The sequence below is a fragment of the Acipenser ruthenus genome, chromosome 46 (assembly GCF_902713425.1).
Source record: "Acipenser ruthenus chromosome 46, fAciRut3.2 maternal haplotype, whole genome shotgun sequence".
NCBI lineage: Eukaryota > Metazoa > Chordata > Actinopteri > Acipenseriformes > Acipenseridae > Acipenser > Acipenser ruthenus.
The window spans coordinates 5,791,472-5,809,486 of NC_081234.1; the positions used below are offsets into that span (position 1 = coordinate 5,791,472).

At 37.2% G+C, this 18,015-nt stretch overlaps 1 long non-coding RNA gene across 1 annotated transcript; it reads left to right on the forward strand.

Moving 5' to 3' along the window:
* The first annotated feature begins 2,809 nt into the window (after window positions 1-2,809).
* LOC131721004 (uncharacterized) lies at window positions 2,810-16,532 on the forward strand. Its single transcript, XR_009319808.1, has 7 exons — window positions 2,810-2,900; window positions 7,549-7,888; window positions 8,279-8,402; window positions 8,849-8,950; window positions 10,674-10,879; window positions 12,555-12,677; window positions 15,787-16,532. It is a non-coding gene; the product is annotated as an uncharacterized LOC131721004 (long non-coding RNA).
* Window positions 16,533-18,015: the final 1,483 nt, after the last annotated feature.

Below are 18,015 nucleotides of genomic sequence, written 5' to 3' on the forward strand. Positions count from 1 at the left end.
CAGTGTTTTATCTTATAATGAACTCTGGTTCTGCAGCTGACTGAGTTTACGGGGGGGGGGAGGGGGGGGGGGGGTTGTTACGTGTGTGGGTTGTCACTGCATAATAATGAGGCAGGCACAGAACATTGAAACACTGCACAGAAAACAAACCTAAATATAAAAGTTTGCCACACAAGTGGTGAGCGCTATGCAAATGCTCTCTACTCTGTTTGGGATCAACATCCCCTAAACTGACCTACTTCTGGGCTCCCAAAGTTCTGGCCTCTTCAAACAGCCTTTTCACACAGCCTCGGCTGGGCAGTGCCTTCACGAGCACAGTTTTGGAGTGGAAGGCTTTTGTTTAGTAATTTTCTCCATGGGGAGGACGCTTTCCTCCTTGATGTCTCTCAGAGCCCGTCTGTATGGCTATGACCGTGCAGTAGCCTCAAGCTGTGGCACAGATGCTTTCTGAGCTCCGGGAACGCCCCCCAGCCAATCTGAACCTCCCGATCAGCTCAATTAGTTCCTTAGCAAAGCATCTCCTGTTGCACACCTTATTAAAGCCAGTCAAGGGACCGACAAAGTTGCCTTAATAGGGGATGGCCTTACCACTGCAGAGACATGGCATTTTTACCATAGGATTTTTATTTGGGATTCAGGATGTATTGTTATTTTGCCAATTTATTTAACTGGTTAACAATTTTCTTGAACAGTTTAAGCAATTATAATTATTTGACTGCTCTATTTGTACACTTTTTATCTTCTTTTCTCTAAAGCAGTTGCATCATGGTGCTTACAATTTTTAGTTTAAAAAGGCTGGTAGTTCACATCGTGCTGCTCTCATTAGAGGGGTAATTGAACAGAGGCTTAGCGGTGGCCTTAACCACTTCCAACTTCAGATGTAAAAATGAAATCCCTTCCCAGGTACCAGATTTTGAAAATAATAATAATAATGTTTTCAAACCTGTAATTGCTATAAAATGTTAACATATGATGAATAAAACACAAATAAATGACCTAAACTGTGTTTTTCATTAACCCTTTATGCTCCTGTGTACTACATACCCATGTTCAATATAGAGATAAAAACATGTTTTTTTGTTTTTTTTGTTTGAACAATGAAAACAAAAACACTGCTAATAACAATAATAATCAGTAAACAGTAATTATCAAATCAAACAACATCAAAACATGTGCCATTATCAACTTGCTCTGTGCCATTTATTGAAATGTTAAATACAACACAATTGATTAGCTTTTCGGGAACAAAAGCCAAAAAGCACTCCAATGGAGAACACAAACTCTCAAGTTCCATGGCGGGATGCACATCTGTGTAAACAGGTGCAAAATCAAATGATGGAGGACTGGCATCATCGTAGGGATCAGTAATAAACACCCAGTGCCCTGCTGTTCTTAGCTCCACATCCTCTTCATCATCATTGCTGAGTGATAAGTCAACATCACTGTCGCTGGTATCAAAATCCTCCGAACCAACTTTGAAATCTTCATCACTCCCTTTGTCGCTCTCCACGTATGTTGCCATGTTTAGCGTTTGCTAAAAACTATATAAACTACAACTAAACAAGTAAAACTAATAATAAAACAAAAAAAATAATAATTTAAAACACAATATATATATAGATATATATATATATATATATATATATATATACTTGTAAAAGTGTAATGGCTTCCTTCAATATAGCTCAGTCTTCTAAACGCCCACAGATAGATTAGAATCACTACATGACACGCAATTAGATACAAATGTCACCTGACCCTCCCCCGACTTTCATTGCACATTCCACAGCCTGAGAGAATGTAACCTGAAACGCTAGACTGACAAACCGCTCATAGAATAGAATGGGAAACTTGACGTACGCACGTACGGTATGGTAGTGTAAGTGGGTTTTCATTTTTTCATTGTGTTGAAGTGGTTAATACTGAATACAGGGGTGACCTTAGTATTGTAATGGACTTTACTATGAGAGGCCATCCAATTCAAAATTACAGCTTTCTGAATATGACCAATATAATGTATAATGAAATGAATATAACTGTCGCGGCACCGAGCGGCGTTGTCCCGCAGACTATCACAAAACGTAGAGAATCAGGGTTCAAGTCACTTCCTATGGCAGTGTTGTGTGCAGAGCAGTAGTAATTCAGCCACAAGCAGTAATTCTGTTCAGAATCTTTACTTTAAAAATGCTGCATAAAAACAGCAGCACATAGACAGCAAGGCTTTCTTTTAAAAACAATTCATACCTCCGGATATTCAAGTGCGGTGATATTGTAAACAAATCCAAAACAAAGTGTGTAGTGCAGTATCCAGACACAGAAAGTGTGCAAACGTGCTAAAAACTAACACAGTTTGAGGTTATAGTAGATTGCAATATTTAAAAACAACAAAAGCGCAAACGTGCTACAGCTTCTACACTCAAGGTCCACGTCCCCTTACGTCCAGCGACCATCTTCCTTTTATTTACCCACTTGACCTCTGACCTCTTCCCAAGTGAATAAACATTTACCAGACATTTAATAATATATTTACCTGTCAGTATTTCATACATTTTCTACACAAATTACATTTTAAAAACACACGTTAAAATCAAAGCAGGCAATAAAATAAATGGGCATGTTCATTATCTCCAGACGGCTAAACTGACATAATGACGTATAATGAAATGAATATGACGTATAATTAAATGAATATAACACATACTGAAATGAATATGACATATAATGAAATTAGTATATCAGCTTTTTCTGTGAGTATAACATATACCAAGAAGCACATGACATTATCGGCCAATCACAGCTCGCCTATTTAACCATGGTGTTTACCTTCTCAATCGTTGAAAGTGAGAGAACGAACTACACAAACAGACAGAAGTGAGAAGAGGTTAATGTTCACAGGACAGGTAGGAGATTATTTATTTTAAAAAATAATGTTTTATTATATGACTTTATACCTCAAGTTAATACATACAATGTACTCATGAGCCTATGTGCAATAATTAAACTACACGTTATTTGGGTAGCAGACGTTTTCCTTTGTTTGTTGTCTTGCTAAATTGCATTTCTTGTTGTACTTTTTTTTTTTTTTTTAACAAATTGACATTTTTCGGAAGGCATCGCTGTACTTGTATTGTGTATTGTATTTGTAAAAGGAGATAGTCCTACATTTCTATTGGAGACTCCGCTTGCAAGATTTAAAACGAGATTACAACCAGGATGAAGGCTTGTTAGCGGGATTTAAAGCTGTATTACAGTTAAAATACGGAGGATTTAAAACAGAATTGTGGCGAAATGTACAAAAATGCCTACACACAAAAACCCCAGAAGAATGTGCCTGTGACCATAAGGATTTCATTGTGGAAGACAGCAAAGGAAAGAAGGTACAATTTAAGTGTGCAAGTACTGTCGAGTTACTACTATACATATTTTGACAGAAAAAAAACCAAAGCCCCGAAAAAAAACGATTTACATGAAACTAAAAAATAGTTAAAAATAAGCACCGAAAAATACAATTAATATAACCCCAAAAACAGAAGCCCTAGTTATAGCCTGTGGTTGGAAAAAGAGTAAATACAGCATTGTATATCATGCTCGAAAGGTTACAATTTGAAGCGGGTAGTGAGGCAAAATCTCCTGAGTCGTGTGTAGTGACGTGGTGATATAAACTAGTCCAGCACAGCAGGTACTTGCCAACATTTGGAAACTGTTCAGCGGGACCGGGTGGGTAATAATTTAATATAATAATAATATTATAATAATTAACATATTAATAGCCGATTTTCATGACATTCAATAACTAAGAAAATGACAAACATCAATGGGGAACTTGAATACACCCTCAGTAGTGTACAGAAACGGATGCCATATTGCACCGAGTCTGCCTCGTGCTCTAAATTAGACAGAATTTGGACCAACATGGAGGATTCAGCAAGGTTGCCAGGTCCTCTCCTGAATTTCCCCCCAAATCGATCCTAAAAATCTCCCAAATCACAGAATTTCCTCCCAAAATTAAAAAATGAATAAAGCACATAAAAAGCCAAGCTTTTTTGTACTGAAACCTGATTTTATACTGTTACAGGAATGTATACTTGCCAGTGGTCTATACCCCCACCCCATTGTGAAATTAAATGTGAAGTAGTACTTATGTATGCAGGCAGTTTTTAAAGCGACAGTACAACTTAAGCTTTAAAGCTTACCTTGAAATCAGCATGTCAGTGCATCAGCAATGACACTAAACTGTTCTTCATCTTCATTCTGGGTGCTGCTGCTTATGTAGATCTGTGATGTAAAACACCTTGGCATTTCACTGGAGGGCTTGAACAGTGCACAATTTAGGTTCATTCGTCTCAAGCTGTATCTGATTCTCATTATGGCTTCTGCAGTTTCAGCGTGCGTTTTGTTTCTAAGTTTTGTTTTAGTGCAGTTGTGGTTTGAGAATGCTCATTCCACTGTTGCATTGGACACAGGCAGAGTAAGAAGGGCATGTGCCAGAGTGCTAATGTGCTCACATTTTTTATTACCACCTGGGTCGCAATCTTCTGAAACCTCTGCCCAGAATTCTTCACTTCCAGATGTGTGCAGCCACTGTTTATTTGGTATTATTTGCCATTTGTTTACTGTAGCATCAATGTCAAGGCACACTGCTTGGAATTGTATTGATTCAGTTGGTTGAGGGAGAAAGATCTGTATTTATAAGATTTATTATCATTTCAACTGACTGTCTCCCAAAACGGTATCAACTTCTCAGTTCAGTCTAGGTAAAAACTTCCAAAGGGTTTACCCTGTCTACAAAATCATCCATACAGCAATTTTCCTTACTGGGTGATCTTCAAATAAATCTTACAGTATCATCTATCGAGCCATGTTAGTTAAAATAGCTGTGGTTAATAGCAAATTAGGACATAAGCCTACTCCAGGGTAGTCTTAAAGTTAAGACCGTGCTTAAGTCCATTAGGACTCATTCGTGAATAAGGCTTAAGTCCAAATTGCCGAATTATGACCAGTCTTAGACTTAAATCAGCTTTGTGAATACGGCCCCTGTAGCATATTTGCTACAGAAATGGGCATTATAGGGTTAAAGTGTTTAACTGCTCACTACAGTATGGCCTATTTGAAATAAGATTATCTTATTGATTTTTAAGCTTACCATTAAAAATGTTTTATGATTCAATGTTTTATTTATAGGAAAAATAAATGAACCCCCAATCAAAAGCAGTGTGTGACTTAATACATACTTTGCTGTCAAAGCCAGATACACAAAACAAACTAGGGTAAATGTTGGATTTTGGAAGGCAGGATGAGGGAGAAAACCAGGAACAGCAATCTCAGATCCCTGTCACTGTGAATGATTTAGGTCCCATTTCAGTTAGGGCCACTAGGAAAAGTGAAGTGAGAAGCCTATTTTCCGAAGGAAGCACTCCACAGTTTCACTATACAAGGGGTTCTGTGCGGAAAAGCAGAACTGCTATTTCTCCAAAAGCAATGCGAAGGTTAGATTATATACACAGTATATTTTAATTTTTCAAATTTGGATGAAGTTGTTGTATGGGTAACTACTAAACTATGATGTGCTTTTTTCCCAGTAATATCAGGGGTCCTCCTACTTTCAGCAAAGAGCTTATTCTGCTTTCTGGTCCAAAAGCTCATATAGTAGTCAAGCAAGGACCAAAATAAGAACTGCATGAACTAGGGCACATCATAAATGCTTTTGAATTCAACAGGTATTGGAGTGAAGAGGAGGTCTATGAGAATGTGTGGAAGGCATTTAGCAGTCAACTTGCCAACGATAGTGTTTGTTTATTTTAAATTGCTTGCTTCATTCATAAATCATTTTGAAATATAGTTCATTAAAAGTTCATTCCCTTAAAAAAAAAAAACATGTATTACTTTATTTTCTACTGCATTATATGGTGAACTATATTGTGTTCTTATTTTTTATTTTTTTTAAGGACATTAGAGAAAGTCAATGGTTTGATGGACTGCTATTAATGTCCATTATGAATTTAAGGTCTTATGAGTACTGATTAGAAAAATGCATCAATTAATCTAAAGTTGTAGTTTTCTTGTATGTATGAAGATCTTGTGCATTTATTTTTTCACATTTTGGAGCTTGATATGTCATGATTTTCATAGATAGGAGGAAACTGTGTTAATTATTTTTTGGTACTCATAAGACCTTTACTGTTAGTGTGGAACTTTTTATTTAGACCTATTTAGCATTTCCTTTTTCGATATTCTTTTTTAGCATACAGATACTCATGCTATGCCACAACAAGCTAGTTAAACCGCTGTTGATGGAGAGCCAGTGTTTGTCAGGTCTGATGATTTCACACATTTTTAAGCAGAAATCTGTTTATATGCAGCCTTCAAAAGTACTTCTGCAGATGGAGAGCTCTGATAGTGACATTGTAAGTATTTACAATTAAAATATAAATTCTTCAGGCTTGTTTATTATTATTTATTATTATTATTATTATTATTATTATTATTATTATTATTATTATTATTATTTATTTCTTAGCAGACGCCCTTATCCAGGGCGACTTACAATCGCAAGCAAATACAAATACATTCAAGTGTTACAATACAAGTCATACAATAAGAACAAGAAATACAATAATTCTCAAGTGTGACAAACCACAATTCAATAATACAGCAGATAATAGTGAAAGTTACATCAGGATATGATTAAATAGTGATAGTTACATCAGGATATGATTAAGTACAAAATACTACAGATTAAACACTTGGCAGATTACAATATTCTGAGGTACAGGATTAAATGCAGTAAAATAGGGGGCAGATAAGAGCAAAATAAAGCATATTTAAATGAAGGGTGATAGTGTCCCAGGATACAACAGAGGAGTTCTACAGGTGCTGTTTGAAGAGGTGAGTCTTAAGGAGGCGCCGGAATGTGGTCAGGAACTGGGCAGTCCTGACATCTGTAGGAAGGTCGTTCCACCACTGCGGAGCAAGGGTGGAGAAGGAGCGGGCTCGGGAGGCAGGGGAGCGTAGCGGAGGTAGAGCCAGTCTTCTAGTGCAGGCGGAGCAGAGAGGTCGAGTGGGGGTGTAGGGAGAGATGAGGGTCTGGAGGTAGCTGGGTGCAGTCTGATCAAGGCATCTGTAGGCTAGTACAAGAGTCTTGAACTGGATGCGAGCGGTGATCGGGAGCCAGTGGAGCGAGCGGAGTAGTGGAGTAGCGTGGGCGAAGCGAGGTAGAGAGAACACCAGGCGAGCAGCAGAGTTCTGGATGAGCTGGAGCGGACGGGTGGCGGACGCAGGGAGGCCAGCCAGGAGGGAGTTGCAGTAGTCTAGGCGGGAGAGTACCAGGGCCTGGACCAGGAGCTGGGTAGCATAGTTGGTGAGGAAGGGTCGGATTCTTCGGATGTTGCTCAGGAAGAATCTGCAAGTGCGTGCCAGAGTGGAGATGTGCTGGGAATAAGAGAGGCAGGGGTCCAGGGTGACTCCAAGGTTCTTAGCTGAGGAAGAGGGAGAGAGCGTGGTAGATTCCAGGCTTGTTTATCATTTTATTATTGTTTATTTTTATTTTAGGATACCAGCAGAAATGAAAACGAGGAACAGCCACTGCCTGAGGCTACTGTGCACAATCCAACTGAAACAATAGTGATTAATGAGGAGTCCTTCCTGCAATGTATTGACCAAGCTACGACTAGTGAAGAACATCTGATTTTCCCTGTTGTGGAAGAATTCAGTCCATCACAAGCACTCTCTTCATAATGCATCTACTGGTAACTGCATTGTGAACAACCCTGACACTGCAACTGCTCTGCCCACAGCTACTAGTAAAACAAATTCTGTCTACCAAACCACAGAAAACCAAGCAATCAAAACCAATCTATTCAACAGCATCACAATTTGAAGAGAATTACAAGTAAGCATGCATTTAGATATTTCTGTAAAGTTTACTCACACAGTAGTGGCAACTTATTACATTTTAAAATGTAATATAATTTAACATTAAAATTGTGCATACAGTTTATATAGTATTTACCTTCACGCTCAGTTTTAGTGTTTTCAAGTGTGTTGGAGCGTCAGCCCACAAAACAAAGAATAAACAGTTCAAAAAAGTTCTGCACTCAATAATTATTATTATTATTATTATTATTATTATTAATTTCTTAGCAGACGCCCTTATCCAGGGCGACTTACAATTGTTACGAGATATCACATTATTTTTATATACAATTACATTATTTTTTACCCATTATTTTTACATACAATTATCCATTTATACAGTTGGGTTTTTACTGGCGCAATCTAGGTAAAGTACCTTGCTCAAGAGTACCGCAGCAGTGTCCCCCACCTGGGATTGAACCCACAACCCTCTGATCAAGAGTCCTGAGCCCTAACCACTACTCCATACTGCTGCTGTAGGTAATTAGAAGGTAAGTCCACTCAAACCCTTTTTCAAAAAATACTCTATAATTTATTTTCTCTGACAATATGTTGAGTGGGGACCTTTTTTTTTGTTAACTATTTATTATGTATATACTCATTCATCATTTTACTTCATTATCTGACAAGACTGTGTAAATATTCAGCTGAGGTGGTGTGTACGGAGGTAAAGAAGAGCTTGCACATGTGTACAATAATGCGTGTAGTGTAATTAAAATTATTTGCAGTGCCAGCATTCTGTCAATTGACTCTTACAGCTGGTTTCACAGACCCTGATTAGCACTAATCTTGTACTTCCTTACGTAAGTTAACATTGAGGTGTCCAAGATTAGCACTAATCGGGGTCTGTGAAGCTAGCCACTAGTCTCTCGGTCTTGAAGTAATTATTTTTTTTTACATTTGAAAGATTGTCAAATTTAGTCTTTTAATCTTTCAGACATTACACAGAACTTCTCATGAATGGGCCACCCAATTTGGACAAGGATGAACAGTACATTGAAGATTGCCTAGACCCCTTGCAAAGCAATGAGTGGAACAGGTAAGATAAGTATATATACTGTAAAGTAGTTTGATGAAAAGTTGTTCATTCACATGGGGTGTTAGACAGCCACACACTGTTTACTGGTCATGAACATGGTTTTAAAACAGGTTTTTGCCTTGTTCCTTTGCTAAAGACTGTTTTAAAACAATCCACTGGAATAAGGCAAGAATACACCAATGAAGAATTTTCAAGTGACAAGTATTTGCAAGGTCATATTTTAAAATGCATTTCACCCCCTGTTTATATAAATAGATTTCTGGGACATACAGTGGCCTGGCAGAATAAAATTGTATAGAGGAACTCCCGGTCACGGTTGGCTGTGACATAACCTGGATTCGAACCTGCAATCTCCAGGCTATAGGGCACATCCTGCACTCCGCGCGGAGCGCCTTTACTGGATGCGCCACTTGGGAGCCCATACATTTATTTCTTAATATTATACAGTGTGGAGTAGTGGTTAGGGCTCTGGACTCTTGACCAGAGGGTTGTGGGTTCAATCCCCAGTGGGGACACTGCTGCTGTACCCTTGAGCAAGGTACTTTACCTAGATTGCTCCAGTAATAACCCAACTGTATAAATGGGTAATTGTATGTAAAAATAATGTGATATCTTGTAACAATTGTAAGTCGCCCTGGATAAGGGCGTCAGCTAAGAAATAAATAATAATAATAATAATAATAATAGGGTGCGTCTACTTTTTGTGATGTGTTTGTTTCACCCTTTTCATTAGATTTCCTTTTTTTGCTACATTGGTTCGCACAGTGCCTGTTTTTTCCCTGCATTGTCTCGCATATTTCTGAATTTAGATTATGAATCATTCCTGTACCCGTGTTTTCAAATGTGAGTGCAGCCATCTATATATTTAGACACATCACATCACTTCCTGTCCATTTCCATACATTATAATAATCTGCCTAGACGGAGGACAGACTAACCTCTAAAACTCTGTAAATCACATCAATTGCTAGTTTAAATCCAATGTAACCTTATGGAGGGTCTGTCTGCTCAAGTAGCACCCCTAGACGTCTAGAAACTTATAAAAGTCACTTTGGAAAATCGCAACTCCAACAAGCCCACCTAAGAAAAAGTGCAAACTTAGACTTCTGACTAAAATTTAGTAACCTTTGAAAATTTACCCAGTTGAATCTTGTGGTTCACGTTAGTTTAGTATGTGCAATATGGACTATAATTAGCTGCAGCAGCAATGTTCTCTGTTCTTTCCATCTACATTATGCTCAGAAGTATTCAAACTGTATATACATGCATGTGTTTCTATGCAAATAATGGTTAAAAACTGGATAAATCTTATTGATCACAGTTTTAGCTTTTGAGCTGGACTGCACCGACTTCCACTACCTTCTAGCATCTCTTAAAAAATCACCCTTTGAAGTCATATTGAAGTACTGACTACTGCATTGCTGTTATACTTCACATGTATGCTTTATTTTCCATATCATTTACTGTATTTCTTCTAAATTTGTGTCCTGCACCTATGTAGACTACTACACAGTTATTGTTTTATGTAATCTAGCATGACATTTTTTTTTCTGGATATAATTGCATTTTGTGATCCCTGTAAGTCACTTTTGATAAAGGTTTTAGCCAAATTTCTACATATTTTAAGTACATTTTGGTAAAAGTAAAATTGAATATGTATTATGAAATATTTACAAGACTAAAATGTATTAATTATTATATTTGTATACAACATTTTTTGAAGGTTTAAAGGGGGACTAGGTGTGCTTGATGCAATGACTGCGCATCCTGAGCTGTTCAAGAATGCATTCATCTGGGAGAAGGTAGTGATGACTTCAGAAATTATGGACAGTCTCTTCCAAATCACCTACAGTCCAGTGGGAAGCAATAGGAGAATACTTCAAGAGAAACTTATTGGCTACTGACGAGAATTTCTACAGGATTGTGAAGGTTGGTACAGGTTTTGGAGGGGGTAAAGTTTGTAAATTTGGACTGTGCGTAGTAACTACTAGCTTGATCATAAACTAAACTGAAATACTTACAAAAAAATATAATATTTTTAGTGAATGAGGAATGGGGAGAAAACGTAAATCAGTTAATGAATATTCAAAAGAAAACAAATGTCTCGAAGTATACAAAAAGCAAAGATAGCAGAAGTGGGTCAGATGAGGCAGAGGATGCATAGCGCTGCAGATAATGCGGAACACTAATTATGACATACATAATCGATACATACCAAATGAAAACATATTTGGTCATTCATTAAATAAATAAATAAATAAATATATATATATATATATATATATATATATATATATATATATATATATATATATATATATATATATATATATATATATATATATATATATATATAATATCTATATATATCTATATATATCTATATATATATATATATATATATATATTTATAATATATATTGTGAGACAGCAGGGAGGGGGTTAAAACCTCCTTGCAGAAAAACATGTGCGCAAGGCACATTTTTGTATTGTTTAATTGTTTTTGCTAATTGTCTTATTGTTTAATCATTACCTGCACCTGGCTATTATTGAAAATTAGAGCCAGGTGCAGGGTTTATAAGGAGAGCAGTTAGTCTGCTCTGGGTGGCTGCTGAAGATGGCGGAGGCCCGGCTGTGCTGGTGTGTGGGTACAGCCGTAAGTTGAAAAAGAAAAAAGGTAGAGTGAAGCCTTTTTGTGTGTGTGCTGTTTTGTTTGTTTGTTTTTGTTACAGGTAAACAGCTTAGCTGTCCTGTTTTCAGTTTAGGTTCCTGTTTTGTTTTAGTTATTGCTTAAAGAAGAGCTAGGTGTTTGTTTTGTTTATTTTTGTTTTTGTGTTTCATTAAAAATAGCGCAACCACGCTTCAAAAATTCAATTTCTGTGTGTTGGGTCAGTGTTTTTTAAAGGGGCAACGAACCGTGGTGAGGGCGATTCTTTTACTATATATATATATATATATATATATATATATATAATTAATGTGTGTGTAATTAAATAGCGCATTTGCATGGATAATTGGAAGTTGACATGACAGTCTGTGACGTCTTCACATGATTGCAGCCTACCATAGCACAAACGGCATGTTTCAAGTTGGGAGCTCTATTCCAATAAACTGATGACCGATAGAGCTATGCTTGTGTTTTGGGGCTTTTGTCTTAAAAATAATCTGTCAAACTAGAAAAATATAGGCCTGACAATAGCTTGTAAAACAATTGGACTAGCACTAGCTGCATTGTAATTGATGCTAGCTAGCACCTCTGGCAAATCATGAACTAGCATGTGGAATGTCTGATTGGTTAAAAGAAATAATGGCTGTGCAAATGAAAGTGAAGCATTTACACAATATTTACACATTCCAGACCGAATATCTTTCATATAAGTGAGTTATACATTTAAAATTGGAAAAAATAACCAGAAAATATTGCTTAATGTGCATACTATAACATTTATTTGTTGTTTATTTTATTATAGCTGACACCATGGGATCCTTCAAGAAGCTGCTTGATGAGATTCTGGGATCAATAAGCTACTAACAACCCAATGAGCAAGATGGGCTGAATGGCCTCCTCTCGTTTGTAAACTTTCTTATGTTCTTATCGTTTCAGAGGAGGAATGCAGCACCCAGCTACCAGATGTTCTGTCTTTTGTGACTACAGCAAACCTAATTCCACCACTTGGTTTCGGTCCTCAACCTTCAATTGAGTTTATCCAAAGTAAGGATGGGAATGGTAAGCTTTCCAAGTACCCAGTGGCAAATACATGTGCCAATGTGCTAAGACTACCTTTTTTGAAAAGCTATGAACAATATTAAACTAACATGAATTTTGGTATTCAGAACTCGCCAGGATTTGGTCGTGCTTAATTTTGGTGTTGGTTTTATGTAGACTTGGTATTTTTACAGCTGGTTTCACAGACCCAGATTAGCTCTAATCTTGGACTACCTTACCTAAATGAATGTAATATTGAGTAGTCCAAGACTTGTGCTAATAAGGTTCTGTGAAACTAGCCACTAGACATTTATTTCAGTCCTCACTTACTCCATTTAAAGCTCTACTTAGCATTATTAGTCCATGTTTCTTGGTTAAATCAAGGCTTTTTTTATTATTTATTTATAGTTAAATATTGGTCACTAAAGCAATGCAAAAAAAGTATTTTGAAAGAAATAATTGCTTATTTCATAAAACACATTGTCTGGAGATGCACTTTGTAAACTTGGCAAATAACAAATGCAGAAATAAAACAATATAGAATTAATGATGCATTTTCATGCATTGCAATCAGTTGATACAGAGCAATTAACCTGTTGGAGCATATATCCGTGTGCTGTACTTTTATTATTCTCATTGAATGCTATCTTATTTGTTTAATAATGTGAAAAGCAGCACACTTAATGAAAAGTACTAGGCCTATTTTATGTTTGTATTTAATTTTTTTTTTTTGAATAATCTAAAACCAAAGATGATGTTAGGTGGAAGACTAAGAATTAAAATTGTGTTTACAAAAGGGTTCAGATTTAAGGAATTATATTCACAAGATGAACAGTGAATTGTTCTTTAAATTGATTTTGTGGGGCCAGTTTGACTTATGAAAATGTTACTATTGCAACTTCTGACTCATTTTCTTTATTTCCTTATTTGTATGAAGATCCTGGAATGTTTGGTACTATTTCACATTTGAGTGCATTTAAAATAAAATAAAAATCACCACTCCCATAGAGAGGGTTTGTCTCCATCCCTCTAAACAGAAGACTTGTTATATCAAAAGGATAGGTTTTAGGCACTTATAGCATTTACATTCACCATACATTTATTTGTAAATATGGGTATCTTAATTGTTTTTTTACTGAAGTAATTTAATGTTGGCCTCAGGGGGTGGTAGCTGGGTTGCTTTATTAATTAACATCTATCATCAATCTCCTATTTAAACCCCAATCACTCACTCTAGTGTTTTGCTTTCTTGCATACGCTGTGACCTGTTCTCTGCGCAAAATTTAAAACTTAATTTTCAACATGAACCAACTCCAATTCTGATTAGGAAACATCCCTGCTGGATTCTCCTCAACAATATCTCATTTATTTCTCAGATGGAAACTCAGTACCGTCTACTTCTAATACAGACTAACCCATAGGCTAATAAGGCTATAGCCTTAGGCCATCATATTTTGTAGGCCCTCCTTTAGAGACTCCATTCCATGTTGAAGTAACAGCTGAGCGATGGTAGTGCGGCCATCAGAATTTTTTTGTCTCATTAGATGTTGATGACAGTAGCGACACAAATTGTAGCACCCTCATGGTCAGTTAGCAAACTACTCACTTAGTCTACAGCCTTCACTAGTTGAACACTGTCTCTGTGGCAGTGACCCATTTTTCAAGCCGTTTCAATCTTGAGTCTGCCTTTGTTTTTATTTCCTTTATTTTAGTGATCGCGTTTGCTTGCTTCGTTGTATATAGTGCTATTGATTTATAGTTTATTGTATAGATATTTTACATTCTATTTAACCGTATTTGTAATTATAATTTTGGAACCTTGTGGTCAGACAAATCGATTCTTCGGAAAGCAAGGTCAATTTCCATGTTTTTATTATGTTTATTTTAAGATTTTCAAATCTTTACATTAAAAGTTAACAATTATTATAATAAACCATTTAATATTTTTTATTTTTATAATCTAAAAATTGTATCGCTGGAAAAGTTGTAGATCTTATAAAGTTTAATATTTTACAATATTTACAATTTTTGTGTGGGAGGGTAGTGGTAGAGCTTAGGGAAGGACTGGAAATGACAGCACAAGGAGCCGGAAGTGACATTCAGTCCTGGAGCCCAGTACCAGCAATGGTATCTGGGCAGGATTTTATTTAAACACACAACGAAAATAAATAATCCTGTATTGCAGAAAATGCCCTCCTACCCTGCAATGAACAATATACTCATAGACTGCTCCTGATCAAATCAATAGCTTTTGCAGCAGCCTCAGAGCAACACATTCTTCATCCTCTCAGGTTCTGCAGTTGCCTCAGATCTTTGCATTCTTCATCTCTTAACACTCAAAAACCAATATCCACATTCAGCAAATATCTGCACTCCACAGCAGGCCACTGCACGCTGCTGACAGCACTCCATCATTTACTTCCTCAGATCTCTGCACTGTTCAGCAGATCCCACTCTCTATTCTTAATAACTCCTCACTACAGCAGATCTCGGCTCCCTCTTCAAATCTGCTCGCTGTCTTGATTATGAGTTAAGGCATTCCTCTATTAGGAGAATGACTGGAGTTATGAAACCCAAATCTCTGAATGTGAGTTTGCCTTTTCCATTCCAAGCAGACATGATAGTAGCAAGCCGCTGATCGATACAGTATTAAGTAACACATAGGATGGTCTCACCACCAGAACCAGCTTTCTCTCCAATGATTTCGGAACGAAGCAGCTACTTCCGCAGCCAAAGCCAACATCAATCTCTGTCTAATCAAAAAAACATGGGGCACTGGTCCTTTGCAGCAGTCAATTCATACATGGGGTGGTGGTCCTATGCAGCAGTCAATTCATATAGCTAGCATGCCTGGAGTGGGTGCTACCTGACCGCCGGGGCCACCAGAGGTTTTCCCCTTCTGGGAAGGTTTTTTTTCAGGTAATCACAACCATACCACGCTACCTCGTCCTCGCAGTAGGGGGGTTGTCACCGAGTGAGTCAGAGGGGCCCCTCGGCCACTCTATCCTTACGCAGCTCATGCACATATTCTACCTCACCACGTGAGGCGGTGTCCTTCATTCACACGGGACATGGCCCGCTTTATGCTCTCAGTGCCCAAGTCCCAGACTAACCCATCTCTCTGTTGCAGGTTCCCTACGGGATGCCTTCCCGCTCCCAGCTCCGGAGGTCTGTGCCTCACCTCTTGCGAGGGCTGCACCAGACCAGTCAGGGAACCCTTTACAATCTCGCCTTTCTGTCCTAAGCTGTTGGACTATTCCTATCGCCCAGAGAGGCACTTCTGCCAAGCAGAGCCCTTTTATATGTTTTCAGATCCTCGGGAACGTGACCTTCGACCAACCTCTGTCCTCGGCAATAGGAGAGCTCGTTGGTCGTGATTTCTTTTCTATCCTAATTTCAAGCCCGGGCCGCTCTAAGCCCGCACCTTATTCCGAGCTACGGGCTCATTCCCCTATCCTTGGCCAAGCATCCTCCACTCAATACTGTCTTAGTAACCTCTAATTTCTGCTTCCTCTGTTCTATTCTTACAGCCCCAGCATGATGATTTATTTATTTGTAATGTCAGAGCATTTCCTGCATTTTTTTCTTTAAGTGTTCAAATATTTGACAGCCTGATTTTTTTTTTTTTTTTTGCATTATTTGTTTTAACAATTGGGGTATGTTAACTTTTGACTTTTGTATAGGAATCGCCAAAGTGTATTACATTTTTATTAACCCTTTCAAATGCTGGTACCTTAGGTTTGTCTTCATTTTACATAGTTTGTCAGTGATATAACAAATTGGGCACGTGCTATGATGGTTTTAATGATGTTATTAAAACTGTAAAGTATGATTTAAAATATGTGGCCACTGAAATAAACACATTTTGCCTTTTATTGCCAACAGTGTTCTTATTTTTATTTGTGTAAATCTTCAACCATTGTCAATTTACAAGGATGGGGATCATGTAATAAATACGGAATTCAGTCATTTTTTTATGCAATTTTTATTGCAATATTTTTATAGGGCATAAATGTAAAAGGTTTTTAATTACTTCCATGACTGATTAGGAGGTTGGTAAAAAAAAAAAAAAAGCAATTGATTTCAAAAGTAGTCCTAGAATAATGAGGCAGCCCTCAAACCCCCACTCAATATATTGGTCTCGGTCAAAATGTCTACTTTCCCCCCCATGTCATTTAGCCTTTCTATAAAATTGCAGGTATTCAGAAAACCATCAACTCCATGGTTAAAATCATTTGTTGTGGGATCAATTTGTTGACAAAGTTGCACCATTTCTTCATTATCTAAAAAAAGTCATTGCCTGGTACGACTACATTATTATTGGTTTATATTGTGGTTGCATATCCAGTTATCAATGCCATACTGATCAGTGTTGACTTGTGTGTCAAACATTGGGTTACAAAACATTCCAATTGTCCCTAATTACATAGGAGAATGATTTCCTTCAGTACTTATAGGGTGATGATTCCATTGTTCCACAAACTTCCTAGTTACTGCATTGTTAATTCTTCCTAAATATACATAATATAATGCAAAGAGATGGCATTCATTGTGTGGATCAATTATTCCTCTTTGTTCCAGCCATGAAAACAATCTTTAAGTAATAAACAACCACTTGGTTTAACTCTGCCCATAAACGTTCAATACGGTTGGTTATGAATTTGGTTATGAACGCTTCAACCAGTTATGAAGCTGCCCATGTTAGGTCCCCTTGTACTAATCATGTAAAGTGCTATGTTGACATTTTCAACACCCATATCTCCACTTGTAATGGGAGACTAAACCTTGATACCCCTTCTTGAAATATTTGCAGTGCTGTTGCTGCGAGATTGTTTGTAGCAGTCTTGACATAAATCACATTTCTGCTGAAGCCATCTATACAGCCATGAAACACAAATCTTCAAGATAAGAGCTTGTGGTTACTGTCAATATGCCTGAAAGAAGAACAATTGATGATGGTTATTAAGCTATAAGCAACAGGTTATATTTAAAATTCTGTCAATAACATTATTACTCAAGAATATTGTAGATGACAGTAGTACTTGAAAGAAGTACATGAACTTCAAGCAGCACTAAGAATTGTCCACTCTCTCATGTTTTGAAAATAAACTTACATTTTTAGAATTGTAATATGACCGGGTACCTAAAATGGCAATGCTTGTACTTTGTTCTTTACATGTTTCGCACTGAATCCCCAGCTCACCCTGGTTACCTTTTGCGTGGACACCCCACAATAAGACTTCCCAGTCCCAGTCCTTGTGATCCCATTTTCTTTTGTTTTAAATCTAACATCTCTCCCCATAATGTGCTTAATTAAACATGTTTAAATGTTTTCAGCCTAAACAGCTATAGATTTCAG